This window comes from Culex quinquefasciatus, chromosome 1 (genome assembly GCF_015732765.1).
Source record: "Culex quinquefasciatus strain JHB chromosome 1, VPISU_Cqui_1.0_pri_paternal, whole genome shotgun sequence".
Lineage (NCBI taxonomy): Eukaryota > Metazoa > Arthropoda > Insecta > Diptera > Culicidae > Culex > Culex quinquefasciatus.
Window position 1 is genome coordinate 5,972,686 of NC_051861.1, and position 22,635 is coordinate 5,995,320.

General features: G+C 42.1%; 1 protein-coding gene across 1 annotated transcript in view; it reads left to right on the top strand.

The window, feature by feature from the left end:
• LOC6036800 (CCR4-NOT transcription complex subunit 6-like) overlaps window positions 1–22,635 on the top strand; it is a 177,587-nt gene that overhangs the window by 49,057 nt on the left and 105,895 nt on the right. The window lies entirely within an intron of this gene.

A 22,635-nucleotide genomic window follows, 5' to 3' on the forward strand; every position in this document is an offset into this window, starting at 1 on the left:
CTAAGGTCCCGCGCATTGGAAATCGGAAAGCAATCTATCTTGTCCACCGCTCGGTCGGTGAGGTACCGCGAGATCGCAAAGATTGATTACATACCGCAGGCTAGAAACAAAAAGTTGACGCTTTGTGTCTCTCCTTGCGTGTTCGTCGCCGCTGCTAACATGTTCAAATTTAATTCCTAGCCCGAAAAAACTAGTTTGTCTCTGATTTCGAGGCCGCTTCGCGGCAGCTGTCATTAATCCAGAGTCATGTTACTAATTTGTAGGTCGGCGGTGCCGACACCGACCAGGGTGCATTTTTGGAGCACGGGACCGTTTACCAGAACATTTGGACCTGTTTCGGGGTCAAATTGGGTAGTGTAACGTTTTGTAACGATATGTAACGCTTTGATTTTCATGCCAAAATGATGGATGAAGATCGTTGAAACAAATTTTGCTGAAAACAAAATTAATCAACGCGTTGTGACAATTAAGCGCTAAGTAACGCCTCACGTCAGGTTGCAGCTGAGTCCTTTCGATCTTTTGAACACCCTTGAAGCTTCAAACGGATTTTAAAATGATTCCACTTGCAGACATATACTTTCTGACTCATCTGAACTGGTTTTGTGACCACTCGAAGCCTTGTAACGCTTTGTAACGTTTTGTAACGCTTGCATTTCAAGCGGTCAAAATGTTGGAAAAAGTCTCGCGATGAACTTCCAGCAACTCTCAGTACGAATTGACTCGTCTACGACAGTCCAGCGGCGCAAAACGCCTCACGTCAGGTCGCAGCTGTTTCCTTTCGCGATGTCCTTCACGCGTCAGAACGGGCACTAATGGGGGCCCATTTGCAGGAACGCTACGTTTGGCTTGTGTGGGGACCTGTCCGCAATTAAGGCATCTATCGACAGCTTTAATCGATTCCGATCCGCTCAATTAGACCGGCAGACAGACGTCGTCGACGACAACAACGTGCTCGGAATATCCAGCGCCGGCGAAAGAGTAATTAGAGTTGTGCGCTGCACGGTAGCGCGCGCGCAGCTAGATCTTCAGCGAGATGCTTAATTGCCAACTCTGGCGCGTCGCACGAGACGATGCTCCAGATAGATCGAACATCCACGTGGTTTCAATGTCAAGGTGAGAGTGCGAATCTATTGGACGCTCCCCAGTTGGCAAATGTGTCGTCGTCGCGCGGCTTTCCACCTGGTTGGAGAGGTTTCTGGTGACGCGAGAGAGCTGATGAGTGAAAGTAGACAAACTTGTTCCGCAGCTGCCGACGTTGACGTCTCGTCGGGACGCACCTCCCGAGTAACAGGTTGCTGCGTGCAGATGACGTCTACGCGTTGGACCGCGAAGCGTGGCTAGACCGGTAGAGAGAGATTGCCAGACTCCTCGATGGTCACCCAAGCGTTCAGCTGTGAACTGCACAAGGCTTCATCCCTTTCACGCTGCACGGCACACAAAGTTGGGCTCTTTTGACCCCAATTCATTTTTATCGCCGTTTTTCGAAGGTCCAGCGCGCTCCTTTTGGGCAGCGCAAGCCTTCTCCGAAAGCCCGAAAAACCAGTTTCTGTAGCCCTAGGACTTGTTGTTGTACGACGCGCGTTGCGTTCAGATGCTGCAATTTTCGGCGTCGGCGACGTGTACAAACTGCATTGTTTTATTGTCTGGACCGCCTTGCCCCCCTCTGATCTCCGCTGAAGACTCCACCGAGAAAAAAAAAAACATAATTTCGAATTAAAATTTATTGCCCATTTGCAATTGCTCGTCCAGAGAGTTTAACGTTCGTTCGTTCTCGGTTGTTGAAAAAGGGCGCTGGCAGTAAATTTCACCTTTTACTTGGACGCAGCGAGAGCGGGATGGGCAATTGCAGCCAAATTGCCGGTTTTGTGCGAAAAGGGGCTCTCGTTTGGCACCGAAATTATGGCGGGGACCTCCGGGGCTGAGGTCCCGTCGAGGACGGTCGCGTTTTTTTTTGCGTAACGGTTTGTAACGTTCTGAATTTAGGCCATAAAATCGTACTGAAAATCTACTTTTTCCATTGAATTTTGGCTGATGTAACGGTTTGTAACGCAATTAGAAAATTTGTTTGGGCTCTAAGAAAATTTATTCCGTAAAAAAAATTCTTCGTTTTAGAAATATCAGACGTTCTTTAATCTGAATCTTATCTGCTTCAGACCTGTAGATTCTATTGCTCTGTAACGCTAATATATTTGTTCCTGCCAGGGTTGTTGAATTTTCCACATTTTTTAAATGAAGACACAATTCAATAACCAGCACTTTTTCGTTTATTTTGAAGTATCAGCAAAAAAACAATGTGACGTTACGAAACGTTACAGAAAGTTGTTACCCATTTTTTTTTTCAAATCAACAGTGCAGTAGTTTGTTTTTTTTGTCAGTCGATTTTTGATTTTTTACAAAAAGAAAAAAAAATCATCTTAAAAGGTGCGAAAATGTTGTGTTTATCAAAGATTATGAATGAAAAACAAAACGTAACGCCTCAGCTTAAAAAAAGTTGAAAAATGATTGAAGTTAAATTGTTTTGTGGCTAAAAATGAGCATTCTTCTGTTTTTTTTTGCTACTTCTCTAATAGTTTGTTATGTAAAAACAAGTTTTCATGGAGAGGCGTTACGTTTTCATTTTTGGTCGAATTTCTTAGAACATAGTAACTTTACTTTTCTGAAATTGTCTGAGATTACTCTTTGCATTGAAATATTTAATGTTTTGTGAAAAAACTGTTATTAAATTGAAATACTTTGGAGCAATTCAAGCAAAACAAAACGTAACGCCTGAGTAAAAAAATCCTTTTTTGCCACTTGACCATTGTATAACACGTACGACCCCCATCAAACTGCCATCTCATCGCCCTTCGCGTACCGCTCCGGCCTAAGCCAACATAATTCAACCGTTTCCTCCCGTGTCAAATCGCGGCTTAATTCGGGGCGAAAACGAAACCAACCGACAATGTGTGCGGCAACTTCAACCTAACCTCCAAAAGTAATCACCCCGAAGGGTGCAGAGCACACACAAAAAAAAACACACGCAAATTGCCCACGATTACATGATAGCCACCCCCCATCCTCCTCCTCCAGCCTTGATCTCGGCGGCGACTTCCAGCAAGTTCTGTCCAATTGGCCTGCGGCGGGGGTACCTCGCTAACGACCATCCCTAATTGACATTGAGAGTGCGCTTTTTTTTCTCCTCCTTCCTCGTCGTCGTCGGTTAACCCCGCGGCCAAACTCCGCGCAAGAAGATCTACAATTGTGGCCCTGGTGTGTGTGTGTGTGTCGTAGACCTGTTCCTCGCCCCGGTCTGGTCGCCGATCGCGAAACTCTACGCCAAAGCCTCCCAAGCGGTTACGCCAGCGCCGCCGATCTTCTTTCACCAATTTTCCCATTCACGTAATTTATCGACGCGCAAACAATGGCGCGAACTTGGCTTGGCGAGGAGGGGAAGGGAGGTTGCTGCAAATAATGGGCTCTCTTCGCGGAACGGGCCGCGCGCGGAAAATGAAAGTGAATCTCTTGAGGCCCCCACACACACAAAGTGTGGAGTTTGCGAGCGAAAATTAGCTTTACTTTCCCTTTTTTTTTGTCTGCTGCATTGTGTTGGCTTTTTTAGATCTTAAGGTGTTCTAGAGTTGGACAAAGAGCAGGTCGGAGCGTCCGAGGTGTCGGCAAAGCGGCAACTTCCGTAGACTCTTGGACGATGTTCTGCGACGCGGAAAGAGTCAAGAAATTGAACAGTCATTCTAGTTTTTTGAAAGATTAAATTTTTATGCGGTAGGGTGTCTTAAAAATCTTGTGAGCAGGCGTTACGCTTTTTTTTCATCGATTTCTCAAAACCAAACTCATTTTTTCCAATCTTTTTAAGGCTATTTGTCAATTGACTTGCGATGAACAAATAGTTTTTTTTTATATTTAAAAAATATTGCACTGTCTTTGAGAAATTGAAGAAATACTAAACGTAACGCCTGCTTGTAACATAAGGATTCAAGTGTGTCATTCTTATTTTTGTTAAACGACTATGATATAAAGGCTCTATGCCACGACGGACTTGTTCCATGAATCCATGCACGGTTGAACTTAGAGTTGTACGTTACATGCGTTACGAATTACAGTTGGTGTTTTTCTCCATGTTAAGAAATTTTTTTTGCAATATTTTTTAAGCAATGTTTTTGCTAATCTACAAATTGGCTTAAAAAGATTTCAAAAAAATGTAACGCCTCCTCTTTGGGAGGTTTAATTAAAGAACTTGTAGACTTTTGACTTCAATCGCTCTGGCGGTTTTATTCCATTAAGAAAGATTTACATTTCGGTCATCCTAATCTCATAAACAATACCGCATCACTAATATCGTACTCACGGCAGCTCTCACGACGCGCTGCAGATCTTCGCGTCATGTTCTCGCGTCATGTCAGTTCCACATGCTTGACTCCTCCTGTTTTTCTTCGGGCGAAGGAAACTTATCTCGCCGCCGACGATGCTCGGATTAACATAAAACCCTCAGCTTCTAATGCCCGCGCAAGCGACTTTTACTGCCCAGGTCCTCCGCCCGAACTAGGAAACCAGAAATACCAAAGTTGAACGCTTTATGTTAATTTCGGTGTGGTTTTTACGACGGCGGCGGCGGCGACGAACTCTCAGGTGTCGGGTCCGAAACGGCGAGGGGTAGTGTCCTTGAACGGCTTGAAACTCACTGGACCAGAAAAACTCGACCGGCCGAGAGATCTTCGAGATAGCAGCTGGAAGAGAGTTGGTCGCTGTGTGACGCGGTTCGGTTGAATTCCCTCGTTTTGGATGGGTTCTTCTTGGCCGGCGAGAAATCACTTCCTGGAAATGGAGAGCCCTTTGAATTCGGTGCTTTTTTACGTGGAAGACTTCCTTGGTACTCGTAGAGTGTGCACGGAAAAGTTTGATTCTAGATACTTTGAAAATTTAGTAAAACATTGAATTGTGCTCAGGCGTTACGCTTTTTATATTGTTGATTTTTTTCAAAGCAACTCTATATTCTTGCAATCTTGTTCAAAGATTATTGATCGCCATGTATCAATCTACAATTTGATTTGAAAAGAACGTAAAAATATTGTTTTGATTTGGAGATATCGTTAAATACAAAACGTAACGCCTGTCACTGTTTGAAGTTTTATTGTACCATAAATATCATGAGAAGAATCATGGCAATTGAGTTTCAAAGAATCACTTAAACCATCAACTATAAACAGCAAAAAAATGGTACATCATCGTAGATTTACGAAGATTTACGATACCCCAATATCAAATCCAATACCCGATAATGACTGAAACAAAAAAAAAAATCTCCGGAAATCGCCCATAAAACCCCATTAAGCAGTCCTAGATTGAAAATCGCGGCCAATTAGCCGCGCGACTCCACCTTCAGAACTCGCCCAGAATCCTAACCTCCTCCTCCTTCTTTTGCGCAAGCCCCGTTCAAAAGACTTCAACGGTGAATTCCCGCAAGTGACGAACCCGCAACTCGCAAGTTACGGGCGTGCTATGACTAATCCCCCAGATGTTTGTGAACACGATCAATGGGCCCGGCAATTACCCGGAGACTTCAGGTCGTCAGCGCGTTAAGGTGCAGATCGATCGTGCCTGGGAGCGATCTTACGAAACACCCTGCACGACGATCAATCTTGCGGTACTTAACGGCGCGAGTTCTCGACTGATGGGAAGTCCCCGTCCGGACAACTTTCAATTTTGCTGACCCCAAGACCCCTTGTCGGTCACGTCGTCGTCCCTGCTTAACATCTAAATTAATTTCCATCTGTACGAAGTCGCGTCCGAATATCTCGCTGCAAGGTTCTACGCTGATCAAGTAGTAGTTGCTGCACTCACACGGCGGTTTTCAAGGCTAGCAAGTCTTGGACGGCGAAATTGCTTGATCACGGTGGCGGAGAACTGGATCTGCTGCGGCCACTTGGCTATTGTGGGGACCAGCAGCAGGTTAGCTTTAATTATGTTGAAAAGTTGTAAATGAGTTTTGCTCTCTGGTTCGACAAACTCAATCATGAGCGCGCGCGTTCCAGTCCGCGTGAATCAGCTTGATTTTTTGAGAAAGCTATAAAAATTCTTCAGATAATGGAAACCTCCGGACTTGTTACGACAGCAAACTTAACTTGATGAGGTTACATAGTGTGCTTTGACGACCCGATGCGGTGCTTCTTGAACTTGATCAATCTATAGTATCTTAATAAACTCTGCCATTCGTTAAACCGCATTTTAGTCCAAGGCGTTACGCTTTGGTGTTTCTTGAAAACATTTAACAAACGCAACGCTTTTGCAAAAAAAAACTACAGCAAATTGTAGTTTGGTACAAAATAACACTCAAAAAGTTGCGAAAATATAAAAAAAATCAGCAAAATCAGCTTGTTTTTCGGTAATTTGAAACTGAACAACTTTCCGAGCTCCAAATTTGCCTAAACTTTTCTAGCCTCGGGTCGTCAACCTAAACCTTAACCTCAGCGGATTAGATTAAGCCGTTGTGGTTTGGTTGCTGCAACAAAGGGCTTCAAAAATCAAAATGCTCGTGAGAATCTACCTTTTTTTTGGAGAGCCGAAGCAGCCGTTAAGCCCCAAATCTGGTTTGATAAAAACTCAAAAAAGCGTTTTGTTTTGTTTTCGTCGAGATGAACTGGGAAAGGCCGCGTGCGCGCGCGATCCATTATGGGATAACAATAAGTCCGATTTAGGGTCCATTTTAGGGATTTATGTGCGTACGCAGTTTGGATGCGGTTGTTGTGTGAGAAAAAGAGGTTTAAAATCACTTAAGGTTGAGCTAAGCCCATTGTTGCTGAACCTGTTAAAGGCAGTGCGTTGAACTTGGTTTTTGAGTGAAGTTTGACAGCTTAACAGCACAAACTACGAGCTGTAAGGCATTTTATCAAAACGTAACGCCTTGTAACGCATAGTCAAAAATGGTAGATTTGACATGAGCGCTTCGTAGCTAGTTAAATACATTAAATTTTGCGATTTAAAGAAGGCGTTACATGGTGTTACTTTTTTTCTCTTCATCGTTTTTGGTGTAAAATAAAGCATTTTTTCTTCAAAAAGTCACAATTTGCTACCAATGAATCGATTTCAAACAGTCATTCTCTCCAGAAAACCGCCTTTGGTGACCGCCTAATGTCCGATGTGGTAACAACCACCTTGACGCCGTCACCAGTCAGTTGATGCAATTACAAAACCGCGATTTTATTCCACTGTCATTCATTACAAATTTACACTTCTTTTTTTATGGTCGCTACCTCCCTTCTATCGTCGCGCACACGCCACAAATATTTTGCTGTTCCTGCAGAAACTGCTGCATGCATACATAAATTGCACCTAGCCCCCAAGCCCAGCCAGCCACACCGAAACCCGATGCGATTGCAACATCGACCCAGGTCTACCTGTGCGCGATCGCGCGCGCGCAGGTTTTGTGTGTTGAACCTGTTTTCTCGCGCGACTTGCCGGAGGTACGCCACAAAGTGCAATCAGCCTGTTAGTAGCTCGCGAAAAGGTTGCGCCACCATCTATCGAGTTTTTTCGTTTCGTAGTGGGAGAGGTTCCTTTGTTACACATTAATATTGATGGTTTCGCGTTCTAGGAGCAAAAAATCTACCTCGAAACCTCGGAATTCTTCGATTCATTCCACGGGCCGATCGAGCTGAAAGCGCCTCGTCTGCTTTAATAATTCAATTAATGTGTAGTTAATTAACCATAATTATACAATTTATTTATACATTTCATCATAATACACGAGCTCCCGCTCAATATCGGCACTGGCTACAGAGTGCGAAGTTATGTGTTGATCGAAGATCTCGTAAAGATTTGTTAGACTGGCTGCACCGACATAAAATCTAAATGCCCACTTGTGCTACAGAGAGAAACTCTGGCTGGAGGTCTGGGCCGCTTTATGAGCCAGAACTGATCGCCGATACGATCTGGTACGGCGTGGAACGTGTTTTCGAGGTTGGTCTGTTAAACTGAGGCACTTTTAATGGTTTGTGGAGGTGGTCACCTTGGGCGCGACTCGCTGGGACGGTTTTATGAAAATGTAACGCCTGGTAACGCATGTCCAAAAACGATCGATTTGACATCTATGCATTGTCAAACTCATTTCTACGTTGATTTTGACCATTTTAAACACGCGTTACGTGGCGTTACATCCCCCAAAACAGTCGATTTCGTGTCTACTTTTGTCGCTCCAGTTTGCGTAACAGCCGGAGGGCCCCACGACGTGCCAATAATTGGGTTAGCGTGTCTAATTTCACGGTTTGCCAGCGGATTTGACGCGCAGCTTTGTCGTTTTTTTTTATTCGGTGCCAACACAAGAAGTTTGGAAGCCGGCGCTGAGAAAGGTGATCGAAGCGCGTTACATAAGCGTAATTTTCGACGTGCAACGGCGATAGAAAGGTGAGATAATGACCACCAACCGTGTGTGTGTGTGTGTGTCTCGAACATCGAACGTTGGCCCGAAAGTAATTACGGCCTGCGCGCGAGATGTGGCTTCTTTTGCTTCGTCTTCTTGAACTCGGGGTTCGTGATGTGATCTCCGCGGCATCGTCGTGAGTGTGTGGTTTGGCTCGATTGGAAGTTTTCGATATTATGCAACACACACCCCGGATCGTCGTCGTCGTTGGCCGCGAACTTGCAAACGGTCTCCGGCAGAAAAAAAAGTGATTGTAAGTGAGCGGTGAAGTGGCTGTTATTCCGTTGGGATGCAGGGAGGTCTAATTGAGGAGTATTTACCTAATGAGCTGACTCTCTGTCCGAAAAAAGTGATGTCTTGAGGGTTCAAATTTGACGGTATGACGCAACGTGACGCCCCCTCGCTTCGTCATCTTCGAGGTTGAAAATTGAGAGTGAAGGGTTTTTTTAGAGAACCTAACCATCAATTTATAATGCGTTAGCAAGCGTTACGCTTGCTGTTTTCGGTGATTGCCATCGTCGAAGACAATTTTCGCGCAAAATAGTGGGTTCCACCTCCTCCGCCAGCTCGTCTGACCTAAAGGCAAACGTCGAAGACGAACGACCACTAAAAACCTTTATTTGCCCAACTGATTATCGCGACTGCCTCCTTGATTGACTCTCTCATCGCGAATACACCTGATTAGCACCGCGAAAAATGCTGTGCTGTGGAAGTGAAGGGAAGAAGATGATCATTTGGCTGGCTGGTTGTTTTTTCGATTTGATAGATCTGTGTCATAAGATTTCGAGGGAGGGCTTTGGCTTTGTTTTGTGCGAGTTCATTTGGGCGAAGCGAGTTTTTATAGTTATGCGAACTCTAATTTGCAAAGTGCCTCGGGATTGGTCATCAATCTTCCCTCGCTAATTGAGGGGTCGTCAATGGGAAAGTGGTCAAATTGGGTCAGTTGCTGATGTCATTCCAAAGCTAACGGTTATTTATTCCTAAAATATCAATGTAACGCCTCGTAACGCCTACCGGTAATTTGTTCAATAATGCGATTTTCTTTACCAAAACCAATTAAACGACCGTTACGTGAGCGTTACGGCTCGGGTAATTCCGTTCGGACCGAGAAAAAAGCACTCCACGGACCGCTTAACAGCAGAAAATCGAAAACTTGTTATTCGATACACCGAGCCTGGCGCGATAATTTACGATCGCATGTCAATAATTATTGCACATTGCTCAATCTGCACTTGCTGCAACCGGCAAAACGGCTTGGCGTTAGCGAATCGCTCGTTGTTCACTGCGGCCTGGGGAAAACTATAAATTTCATTTTAATCCAAAGTTGATTAAATTCACTCTCTCGCATGCTCCGCTGAGCAGTTGGTTGTTTGGCGAAAGCCTTTTTGGTTTATTATTGTTTCTTGCCCAACCAGCACGAGAAAGCCGTCTGTGCAATTTTAAATAATGACAGGCGAATCGTCGCGAACACAATGTAACGCTTGTAACGATCCGCATCTGCTGGTTGCAAAAGTCGATCAAAATTGACAATTCTGTTTTGCGCTGACCGCACCTTAACGGCTGCACTCTGTTTCAGCATTTCTCGCCGCGAGGGTTAATGGACGGACGGGCAATTGCATCAGTCAGCGCGTTTCATCGTCGCTGCAAATTAATGGCTCAATAATGGTGGTGGTTCGAAGATGGCCCCTCGGGGGCCATGGCCTCTTACTCGTTTCGATTTTTTGATGTGTTTTGCAGTCAGTGAGTTTCATCGGGGCGAATTTCGCCTTTGCGAAGATTTATGGCACTCGGAATTGGCCTTTTTCGGAGCAGATCGTGATCATCTGTCACCGACAGGTGGGAAAGTCGTTTGTTTCGCCAGTAATTGGTTCCGGGAATTTATTAGGTGAAAGGAGGTTTTTGGATGGGTTGAAATGGAGCTAGTTAATGGAATACAAATATTTTTGGTAGTTTGCGAGACTTTGTGTCGCAAAATCTGAGTGTTTTCACAGCGTAACGCCTGGTAACGCACGCTCAAAAATGACATCAAATGCTCGTACACAATGTTATGATAGTTTTGCAGTCGAATTTGACCGCTTTCAGGAGGCGTTACGAAGCGTTACATTTTCAGAATCATCCCCTTTAAAGCAAATTTTCATCAAATTTAATCAAACAAGTGCTGAAATGACATAATATGAGTTCCTTAATCGATTCATCAAGGTCTTTAAGAATCAGAAGCATCATTTCTATGGCTTCCTCTCGTTTTTCGACAAAATGGGTTCAAGGTTTTTCTCGCACCAACGCGCACACAAACACACTTTCACTAGACCCACAAAAAAATGTTCGAGAAAAGGAGGCAAAAATCCAACCAATTTAGGCCAGAAAGTGAATCTCTCGGTGTACTTGGCGGGCTTCGCCACCTTACCCTGCTCCAAGTGTCGGCATCTCTGTACCTATTCCGCACACAATTATTGCGTGCTACGCTTTTTGTCGAAATTCTTTGAAGCGATTTGGATTTCTGGGCAAAGCTCTCAGTGGAGAACGAAACGGCTAATTTGCGCCCATTTTCCCTAACATTCCTTCCCTCCTACCATTTTTTTGTGTGTACCTTTGCTGAAATCGACGTATGACTGCAGCTATAACTCTGACTGATTGCTAATCGGACCTCCAACATCTCTCTATCTCTCTCTTTCTGGGTTGTTTGTCTGGGTGCGCGCGCAGGTCCATAAGCGCACAGGGAGATTCGAGATTTGAGCAAACTAGATAGAGCGTGTTTTATGGAGCCTTTTCTTCGTGTGCAGCGTTTATTTGGGGAACTGGGCTAACGCGGGCTCGCTTTAAAACCTCTAACCTTACTTTCCCCTTGAAACTTCCCTTCCTGCTTTTTTCCTTCTTTTTGCAATCTTTTTTTATTACCTTCAGGAAAAAGTAAAGAAAGATTCCTGATGTTTGTTAATTAGTGTTACGGTGATAAGGTCAAGTGATAGGGTTCATTCGGAGGTAGAAAAAAGAAGGTAATCGGATCGATCGGTATCTCCCAGTTAGTTACTTTATACGTACTATTAAACACAAAGTAAAAAGCAAGTGAAACAAACTGAAATTGCCACGATCGGAGAGTAACGCTGGGGAGATCCGCCCTCGGATATTGTGGGAAAAGTCGTTTCGTACATATTTTGAGACATTCGCGGAAAGTTCCTCTCCGGTCCTGGCGAGACATTCGAGACACTTCAAGCAAAACCCTAGACTGTGTGGACAGGTCTTTAGTTAGGACTTAACAAAAAGAAGAACAAAAACTAAATTAGCGAGATTGTCTGTGGCTCTGCTGAAAAAGGGGCAGCAATCAACCTCAAGATAGTTATTTAATTTACAAATGTGTAACTTAATTCAGGCAGGCAAAATAAAACAGAAGACCAGATAAAAAAGAGGAGTAGCAAAAAAGACATAAACCTAGAAGAAACCATTATTCCATTCAGAAGGAAGAACATCAACAGCAGCAGCACCGTCTAAATGTTATTTTGATGTTTTTCTCTTTTGCAACCCATTTATCAACGCCGCAACTCGCGTTCGCGCAGGGTAAGGTTATGGCAGAACCCGTCATTAAGGGGCCAAGCCCCGACTGATAAAACAAACAAGATAAGATCTGTGCGCGCGCAACACACCGACTGACAGATAAACGGTAAACAAAGTGATCGTTTTGCTGTCAGGTCGCGCTGCCTCCCTTTATCGTGTTCGATGGTCTTCCTTCTGAACTGGAAACGAAACGCGCGCAAATCGTAACGCGCAACGTGTGTTGTTAGGGAGTATTGTTTTAAATACCGGCCGGTTTATGGGGTTTAGGGAAATACACGCACACACAACAAACACAAACACACATTTATCGTTATCACAAGTTACACACAAGTAGAGCAGATACCCACACCTACCACTTATAGAGGTTACAATTTACTTATGTATATTTAATGTTTTTATGTTTCCCACTTTTTATTGTTAAGCAAAACGCTACTGTAACGTTTATTATTATGAAATTGACAGAAAAACGATAAAAACTTATCGATTGTCACGCCCCCCTCCCATTATTATCGATTACATCGATTCTGAGTTTTTATTCGACAGATGCGCGCAAGTTTTGTTGAAGTGACAAACAAAACAAAACGATAGGAAGGATGTGAACGATGGTGGAACACGTAATAAAGCTGTAAAAATGTTCGTACTTGAAAAACGTATCTCGTAACTGGTTGGTTTTATTCCGAAAAAAAATATTTGAAAGAAAAATAAGTTGCAATTTTTTGTGGTAAGTGTTGAAGGAGCGAGCTACAATGCTTCGGGCTCGAATCTTCGTCAATATGTTTTTAGGTCACTTGGAGGCATGCGTTAAGTATTGTGTTTCTTCGATAACAGAAAACTCATTTTACGTGGAGCTTCTATAAGAGATTTGTAGATCTGCACAAGTGCTACAAATTGCTTTAAAAAGATTGCAAAAATGTTGCGTCATTTCTGAGAAATCTAAAAATTACAAAACGTAACGTCTCCGCGGAAAATGAGGTTTCTCTGAACTCCAAAAACAATATTTTGCTAGATTTTGAATGCAGTTTGTCGCTTTTGTCAATCTAAAAATTGCTTTGAATAGATTGTATAAATACACTGAAATCCCATACGAAGCGCCAGGCGTTACGCTTTGTATTTTAACGATTTCTATTAAACGGAACAATATTGTTGCGATCTTTTAAAATTAATTAATACCAGTGAATCACGATTGAAACAATAATTTAAAAAAAAAATCATAAATAATCCACTATTTCAGAGAAATTTATGAAATGACGATGGAATAACAAGTAACTGGTCATAGTTCAATCACCAAGTTTCATAAAAATTTAAAGTTCCACTTAGGTTCTTAATTTTGCACAGCGTTACAATTTATATTTCGATGATTTTTCTACACTGTTAAATGATTTTGCACTCGAATGAGTCTAAGATTTGGTCACGCACGATAAATATAAATCAAAATGATTTCAAAAATATTTTTCAGTTTGAATTAAATCTACGAATAACAAATATTCTTGTTTGGTCAGGCGTTACGCTTTTTATGTCTTCGATTTCACTTAATTAGATAAGCAAGCTTTTGAAGCAATTTGTACATTGGATCACAGTATTCAAATAGCTTAATTTTTTTTAAATATTTTACTGTTTAAGTATTACAGAGAAATTTGCGAACGCGTTACATTTTTATTTCTCGATTTCTCTGAAACCATACGATGTTTTTGCAAGCTTCAAAATGCGTTTTCTAGATCTGCACAAAACGTTCAAATCGCTTTTATAAAATTGCAAAAATGTTACGGCGTTCCAGAGAAACTGACAAACTAGAAAAACGTAACGCCTCGTGTAAAAAGATTTTTTTTCTTCATATAGATGAAATAAAATGCGAACGCATGCACGTGTTTGGGGTTTTAGTGTACATTATTAATATTGTCATTGGAAAACAAGTTACTCGTCGTAGATTAACCACAAAGGGTAAAAAAAAATCACTGAATCCCTTTTTTTATAAAGCGTTACACCTTTTATTTCGTCTATTTCTACAGAGAAACCTCTTTTTACGCGGTGGCTTTACGCTTTTTGTTTCGTCGATTGCTCTTAAACTACACAACATTTTGCAATCTTCAAAAACCATTATTGAAAAAATGACAAAACCAGAGATTGCTTTTAGAAGATTGCAAAAATGTTCGTCGATTTAGAAAAATCAAGAAATAAAAAGCGTAACTTTTCCGCAATTTTTATAAACCAGTAACGAATTTTGCAATCAACAGATTGCTTTAAAAAGATTCAAACAATATTTTACTGTTTTAGAAAAATCAACGAATCACAAATCTAAATTTTCGCACAGGCGTTACGCTTTTCATTTTGTCGATTTCTCTGAAACGGTATAATATTTTTTAAATCTTTTTAAAGCAATTTGTTCAACGTGTCACAGTCTACAAATTGCTTTAAAAAGATTGCAAAAAAAATCTGTGTGATCTGTAGAAATCGATGAAACAAAAAACGTAACGCCTGCGCTAAATGCCAAGTTAACTTTGTTAGAATTGCTGAAATCTGTTGAGCAAACGCTCAACATTCTGCCCACATTCCTGCGCGAGGGGTCACCCGAGTCACTTTATCATTATCTCGACATCTTGGTAAACATCGATATTCTCAACGTACGTCAGTCGAACAATACCGCACATATCTGCATTATTTATTTCAAATGCACTTATGAATGTGCATATTCTTTTTTGTTTCGGCTGGAGTCTGGACCAGTTGAATTAAAAAAGGAAGTCAAGCCGGTTTGAGTTGCGGGGTGCACCGAAAATGATGGTGCATAAGCTGAACCTGATGGATTGATTTATTTTTTGCTTTCAAAATCTCCGTCAATAATCGCCAAGGATGATCGGTGCACTTTTCAAGGTTATAACCAAAATCGTTATCTGCCTCTCTGCGATGAATTTCGCAACCTGTTTTGCACCTACAATCGAGCTGCTCAACTTCAACTCACTTAAAACTGCATTTTCATTTGTAATTGTGCAGCTCGCCCGCGTACGCTTTCATCATTTTTAATGGGCCCCTAATAAAGATTAACATTTTTGTGGCAGACTTTAAAAAAAACGACGTCTCAGGTGAGAAGAAACGTGGGTCGTTCCGCGACATAATCATCATCCGAAATTACCATTGTAACGCGGTGGGTGTTGAGAATGCTTGCACTTGCACTGTCATTCGCGCAGAATGCAAAGTTTCCCAGAGAGGGGCACTTAACGTTTGCAGTCAGTCGGTGTGTTTGAACTTGATCAATATTGAGGGTGATGAAGTTGAATGCTTCAGCTGAGCTTTTAGAACCTTGCCGGAGCACCCTGCCACGTTTTGCAACACGAGTTACGGAGGTTTCATTCGCAGAATTGGCCGCGGTCTGCTTTGTAGACGGATTTCAGTGAAAATTGGCTACAAAGTAGACCGCGGCCAAAACTGCTGACCAGATCGCCGTAACTCGGGTTGCAAAACGTGGCAGGGTACTCCAGCGAGGTATTGAAATGTTTATTGTCGCAAGCAACTTTGGTATTTTCGATATTGATCGACTTCAGCAAGTAGTCTGGGATTTTTTTTTCTCCAAATCTCGTTAAAATTACTTAAAATGCTCAATAGATCCCATAAACCACACCTTCAAACCGACAACAATTTTCCTCTCTATTAAACAACTTTCACTTGACAGAGTCGGTTCAAGTTTTCCCAGCCCACGAGGAAGGTGGTGGAAAAACAAACAGACAATTAAGAGCTTGAACAGGTTGCGCGCAGGCTGCGCGCTCTGGTGATGGCTTTGACGAGATCACTTGTGGGACGCGCTTTGAGCCGGAGCGGGTATAATCGTTGGCAATTACCCAGGAAAGCTTAGGCGTTTTACCCCCGCGATGATTGTGTGATGAAGACGCGCGCGGCGTCGACGGTGACACGCTAGGGTGGTCCCCGACCCTTGGCGAGTGGCGCGCCCTGCTGGGGTGGAAAGTGAGAGTGATTTCACCCCCGTGGTGTGAAGTCGTCGCGAAAGTGCGGAGGTGATTTAAGGGTCTCTTGCTTTTTTTTGACTAATTGGTTAAGTTTAGTAAACCCATTGAATTCGTTGAGCATCAAATTTAGAAATTGAAAACTTTGAAGTTTGGAGTTAGATGAGTAATTCTGACGTAAATTTAGCCAAACAGTCAGTGATTTATGCTTGCTTCTTAAATTCAAATTTTGTTTGATTTAGCCATCACAAGATTTACGACCCCTTTCAAAATCCCCTTCTCCGCTACTATTTTCGGTTTGCGGAAGTCAAACATTCAATGTCGCACCTTTTAGTCGCCTCCCTCGGTTACGATCGTGACAAATTTGACCGTTTTATCATCGTTTTAGTCCCAGAACCGGTTTGCCTAGCATACAAATTTATTAAATAATAGTTAAAACCTGAGTCATCTGCCTGCAAAATTTATGGTCAAAATCGCAAACAAAAAAACTTTTTTAGCACGTTAATACTAATTTATGGAAATTCATCGAAAAACGCGACACCCCCCGTCTAGGTTGCCTAATCGACCGGTTTTGGTGCAAACTTGACAGGCTTCAAAACCGCGCGCGCGATACCGTCCAAGGTGACAATAGTTATGATGGTGCGTCTCACGGTGAACTGGTTTTCGGGGAATGTTGGCGGATTTTTTTGCTTGTGTGGGCTGGCTTTGATTTGGCTTGAAACACGGAGAAAAATCAGTTCCGAAAATCGTGAACATGCGTTCATGAGATTCGGAACCACGAACCAAGTGTTCAAATTTCATGGTACATGCTTCATGAATTTAAACCATTGTTCGTGGTTCCGAATTTCGTGAACACTTGTTTAGCAACTGAATTTTCTCCGTGCAGTCCAGTATAAATTTTGTGGTTTTTAGTTCTGTCAAATAAAATAAGTTGAAAATACTGTATTTTTTTTACATATTTTGTATTACAACTGTTCAAACAAAAAATAGTATAGAGAAACGTGGAGGCGTTACGCTTTTTATTTCGTGGATTTCTCTTAAACCATACACTATTTTTGGCAAACTTCAAAATGCGTTTTGTAGATTTGTACAAAACGTACAAATGGCTTTCAGAAGATAACAAAAATGTTGCGTCGTTCCAGAGAAATCGACCAATTAGAAAAACGTAACGCATCGCGTAAAAAGAGGTTTTTTTTGTATATTGTTTGAGCTATGGTTTGAGCAACTTTTTGAAAAAAATCATAATATTTTGAAAACCTTGAATAAATGATCGCAAAATCATTCATCAAGTTCCCTCTTTTTACGCGAGCCGTTACGTTTTCCTAATTTATCGTTTTCTCAGGAATGATGCAACATTTTTGCAAACTTTTGAAAGCAATTTGTACTTCTTGTGCAGATCTGTAAAACGCATTTTGAAGCATTTCAAAATATTATATGGTTTAAGAAAAATCTACAAAATAAAAAGCGTTACGCCTCCACATATAAAGAGGTTTCTCTGTATTTTAGATCTACTTTTATCCAATTTAAAGCACTGGAATGTAAATTCTCGTTTAAATGATAAAAATGTACAAATTTATTAGAATTCGTCGAGATCACTTGATGTTCGGTTCTGATTTGGTCGAATGAACAGTTAAACCTCGTATAGTGCACAGGCGTTACGCTTTGAATTTTTTCGATTACTCTAAAACGGCTTAATATTTTTGCAATCTTTTTAAAGCCAACTGTTGATTGAAACAAGACGAGCTAACTGTCAAAATATTAGCTTGAGAAATCAACGAAATACAAAACGTAACGCCTGCGCTCTAGTTTGGAAACATTATAAATTTAAGATTGAGGTCTGTGTTGATATTCATTTTATTTGCTTCCCGAGAGATTTTCCCCCCGAAAAAAAACTTTATTGCACTCAAACACTGTATCGAACTGCCAGAAAAAAAAACCCCGAAAGGAAAACACTTTCTATTTCATTGCCCTCGTCGCCGTCTAGGGGTCCCCCTTTCCTTTAACTTTGTCGCAGGTGCCTGTGGTGATCTTGTTGTGGTGCTGCTACCCCGTCGCTGGGGAGGGTGCTAATTGAATTCAATGTTAATTGGCATCCCGCGGGTGCTGCCACGAAAAGGAGAGCGAAAAATTCACTTCACATGATCGCTCGAAGATGCTTTTTTTTTCTTTCTCTCTACAAAGTTTTGCGCGCGCAATACGCACGGTTTGCCAGCATGAAACAATTCAATGTTAATGCGACTAATCTGTGATTATCGTCGCGCGCGCGAGCTGCACCTTAAGGCGAATGACCGTCGCAGCGCGACTGTTTTCTCTCCGTCGGTGGTGACAAATGATGATGAAACGCGAAGAAATCTGGTTTTTTGTTAGGTAAACACAAGTTTGTGTTGGAATGAAGGCGAACAATGGCGAGAAATTGCGGAAGAAATAAGTTTTTTCACTCCGCCATGCCCTCCGAGCTGCGATGCTAAGAAATTGACTTTTCCAAATTGAGTTCAATTTAAACTTCTGACGACGTGCCTACCAAGCTGCAGCGCTATGAAAAGGTCATTGCGTCGCCTACGTCGCTCTTCTCACATACATCCAACGGTGTCTTCGAGACCAGCGATGATTCATCGCTACAGCACCCCAATCAGCCTCATATTTCTCAACCTTTAACAACCTCATTGGAATCGGTCGATTCTTCGCCACCGACCCGGCGGTTTATGTCGTGATGCCATTTGAACGGTAGCGCCATTTGGTGTAATAACCGACTGCAATTGCAACACGCCGCCGACGACGACGATCAATTGCAGTGACTCTGCAATAGAAACCGAAACCGAAACCGCGTAGACAGCGACATCTAACCAGACTCCGGCGAGCATCCCGATATGGCAAATAACGCCCGCTTCTTCTTCGCTTCGCGCAAGTCACGATCTCGGGACGCTGCCGCCGTGATAGATCGTCGTCCAAATAGTTCAGAAATTGAAACTGAAGATTCTTCTTGCGAAATGCCAACCTCGTGGAGTTCGTGAGCCGGTCCGCGCCAAAAAGGTCCGCCAGATTTCACTTTCGATTTCTGTTGCTCCAAACCCCAGACGTGGGTCCTCGGGCGTCGTGTCTGGCGTGGCGGTGCCCTGTGGGTTTACACACCTCGCCGTCGTCGTCCGGATCTCGGGCGATGTGGTGTACTTTCACTTTCGTTTTTTAAAGCCACCATACTGTCGGTGAGGCTTGTTGGCTTGGGGAGTTGGAAGTCGCGCGGGAAGGAGTGATTACCCAGCGATTGGACGTGCTTGTTTTGACTTGCGCATCATCTCTCCTAGGAGGCTCGAGCTCGCCGGAATAGGTATCCAATTTGTGCGTAAATTATGGCTGGCCTGAACCTGTTTGCGAGTCGGCTGTGCCGTGCTTTGCACGGAAAGAAATGCGATTAAACTGCGGTTTTTATTCTCGGTACAGAGAAATTTCTTTCTAAGCGGAGGCGTTACGCTTTTTTTTTGTTGATACAGTGAAAACTTTTTCTACGCGATGTATCGCCCCGTTTCAGAAAAATCGAAAAACTAACAAAACGTAACGCCTCTCTCTCAAACAATTTAATCTAACAGTAAAACCTCTTTTTACGCGGTGCGTTATGTTTTTCTAATTTGTCGATTTCTCTGGAACGACGCTACATTTTTGCAATCTTTTAAAAGCAATTTGTAGTTTTTGTTCAGATCTTCAAAATACTTTTTGAAGCGTGCAAAAACATTGTATGGTTTAAGAGAAATCGACGAAATAAAAAGCGTAACGCCACCGCGTAAAAAGAGGTTTCTCTGTATTAATCATTTCACGGTACAGTGAATAGCTACGTTAGTCACGATTCCTGGAATGACATCTCAAATGGCATATCCATTTTGCTATGATTATTCATGAATGAATGAGCATTAACATGGAGTTACTGTTTATCTTGATCCAAGCGTAACACCTAGTCATTGTCTGATGTTCCTATAAGCAATTCGTTTTTTCGTGATCGTTGTTTGAAACTTTTTTTTTTCTTGTACATAGAAACCTCTTTTTACGCGGTGGCGTTACGCTTTTTGTTTCGTAGATTTCTCTTAAACCATACAATATTTTGAAAGCTTCAAAAGCGTTTCTTACATCTGAACAAAACCTACAAATAACTTCTAAAACATTACAAAACTGTTGCGTCGTTCCAGAGAAATCGACAAATTAGAAAAACGTAACGCACCGCGTAAAAGAGGTTTCACTGGATTTTATATCTATTATAGCAAAAAGAAAAAATGGTAGAAAACAAAAACAACTTTTTGATATGTTGCATAAATGTTTTGATAACTACACAATCTTAGTCTAAATTTGTGACGTTGTATAAATACAAAAAAATACAATTTATACATTTTTTTTTTTTTGCAATGATAACAAAATCTTGTGTTGATATGCAGAAATGAACAGCATACAAAACGTAAAACCTGTGCGTTGTCTGATGTTTTATATACATTTAAGTTGAGGCGTTACGTTTTGTAATTTTTCGATTTTTCTGGAATGACGCAACATTTTTGCAATCTTTTTGAAGCAATTTGTTCGTCTTGTTTTAATCTATAATTTGCTTCAAGAAGATTGCAAAAATATTATGTCGTTTAAGAGTAATTGGAGAAATACAAAGCGTAACGCCTGCGCGCTATGCGAAGTTTAACTGCAGGATGAAGTTTTTTTGATTACAATTTATCCTCGGAGAGTGGACAGGCGTTACGTTTTGTAATTCTTCGATTTCCTGCACCCAAAGTTAAAGAACGAGGGGATAGTCCTCACGAAAAGAAACGTGAGGAAAATGCTATTTTGCAAGAGTATAGTCCTCTCGCGTGTTCATTCGTTCATTGGAACAGTTCATCCTATTGAGTGGCTTATATGGACAAATGACCGCCACTTAGTCACCGAACCATGGTGGCCTATACGGCAAAGGCACGGTTCAATATGTCGAAGGTCTTGGGTTCGAGTCTCGGTATCGGTATTTTTTATTTTTGATAGATGAACTTTTTTTTGAAGATAAACCCATGAGTAAAGTACTCTCGGTAATTTCGGGATTTATCCTCTCAGTCCGCACACAGTACCATTTTACTACCAAATCGTGCTCTTTATCCTCTCGTATGCCGATGTCCAGGTCTGGGTGTGTAAAGTTAAACTTCGCATAGTGCGCAATAACATATTATATTTGTAATCTATGTGTACTTAATTGTAGATTGGAACAAGACGATGTCCGATGATGCCGTGTTTGAGAAATAAAAAGCGTAACGCCTTCGCACTATGCGTGGTTATCAACGCATTTTTTTAATCTTTTAAAGCCTTTTGTAGACTTACACATGAAAAAAGGATTGTGTTGATTTAGACATACAGTTAAACCTCGCATAGTGCGCAGGCGATACGCTTTTTGTTTCTTCGATTACTCTAAAACGACATGTTTTTGAAGGAAATTGTTGATTGGAACAAGACGAACAAATTTCTTCAAACAGATTGCAAAAATATTGTGTCGTGTTTGAGAAATCGACGAAATACACAGCGTAACGCCTGCGCACTATGCGAGGTTTAACTGCATTCATTAATTCAAAATCTTAACGCTTGCGCACTGTCCGATATTTTACTGTTTTCATCGTAATTTTTCAAGGTTCAGTTTTGTAAACCTAATGGAATTTATTTTTTCCCGTGCATGAAAATGCTGCGGTATCCAGCTGGTTCCCGCCAACAGCCGTACAGCACCGATTAGGGATAGCATTTATTGCAACTTACCCCCGCACCACCATCCTCCACCTACCTTTTCCCGTCCCAGTCTCAGCCGCAAATCACTGCAATCTTCGCGTATTTAAGGCTTGAATGATATGTGCGAGCGTGCAATTTCTCTAAATCATACACAAATAAACCGTCATAGGATTACCGGCGAGGAGCCCCTCTAAACAAGTGAAAGGCGATCGATTCTGGTGGAAAAAAGGGTGCCTTCACACGTGTCCGCTTCGCTTCGAGGCTACGGTTCAAAAGGTAGTAATTTGCCAGACGTCGTTAGTTCTGCGTGCGCGAGTCGTGGCCGGATTGTCGGATTCGAAGATTCGGGGGGCCATCATTTTCGGTTACGAAATCGGCCCAGTCGAGCTATTATTTGGTGAAGGCGCCTGCGTTGTTAAAGGGACGTCTTTTGTGTTGATCGTCGTTGAATTTGGGGGTGGATCACGGTTTGGAGGTGGAAATTTGGGTCACGTGAAGGGGTTGGATTGGTATACTTATGTTGACGCCAAGGTTACATAACTGACTTGTTTAATTAGGGTTTGGTTAGGCAAGATCACGACGACAGGCGTTACGTTTTGTATTTTGTAGATTTCTCTAACACAGTACAACATTTTTGTAATATTTCTGAACCTATTTGTTCATTGTATCCGTATCTGTAAACAGCTTTAAACAGATCGCACAAATATTGTATTGTTCTTGGGAAATTGACGAATTACAAAGCGTAACGCCTACGCGGAAAATAAGGTTTCGGTGATCACATCTTGATCTCAGAACTGTACTCACCGATTTCGACCACGTAGTTTAATGACCACCAATACTAGAATGCAAGGCCACGACTAAAGGTCCACTTAATCATAACTTACGGCGCGCACCACCTGTTGGTCCTAGAGGGACCTTTGAAAACCTTCTCACGCGGTTAACCTCCGCCGCCACCGCCGTCGTCGCGGCTTATCAACCGCTCTCTATTCAAATTGCAAC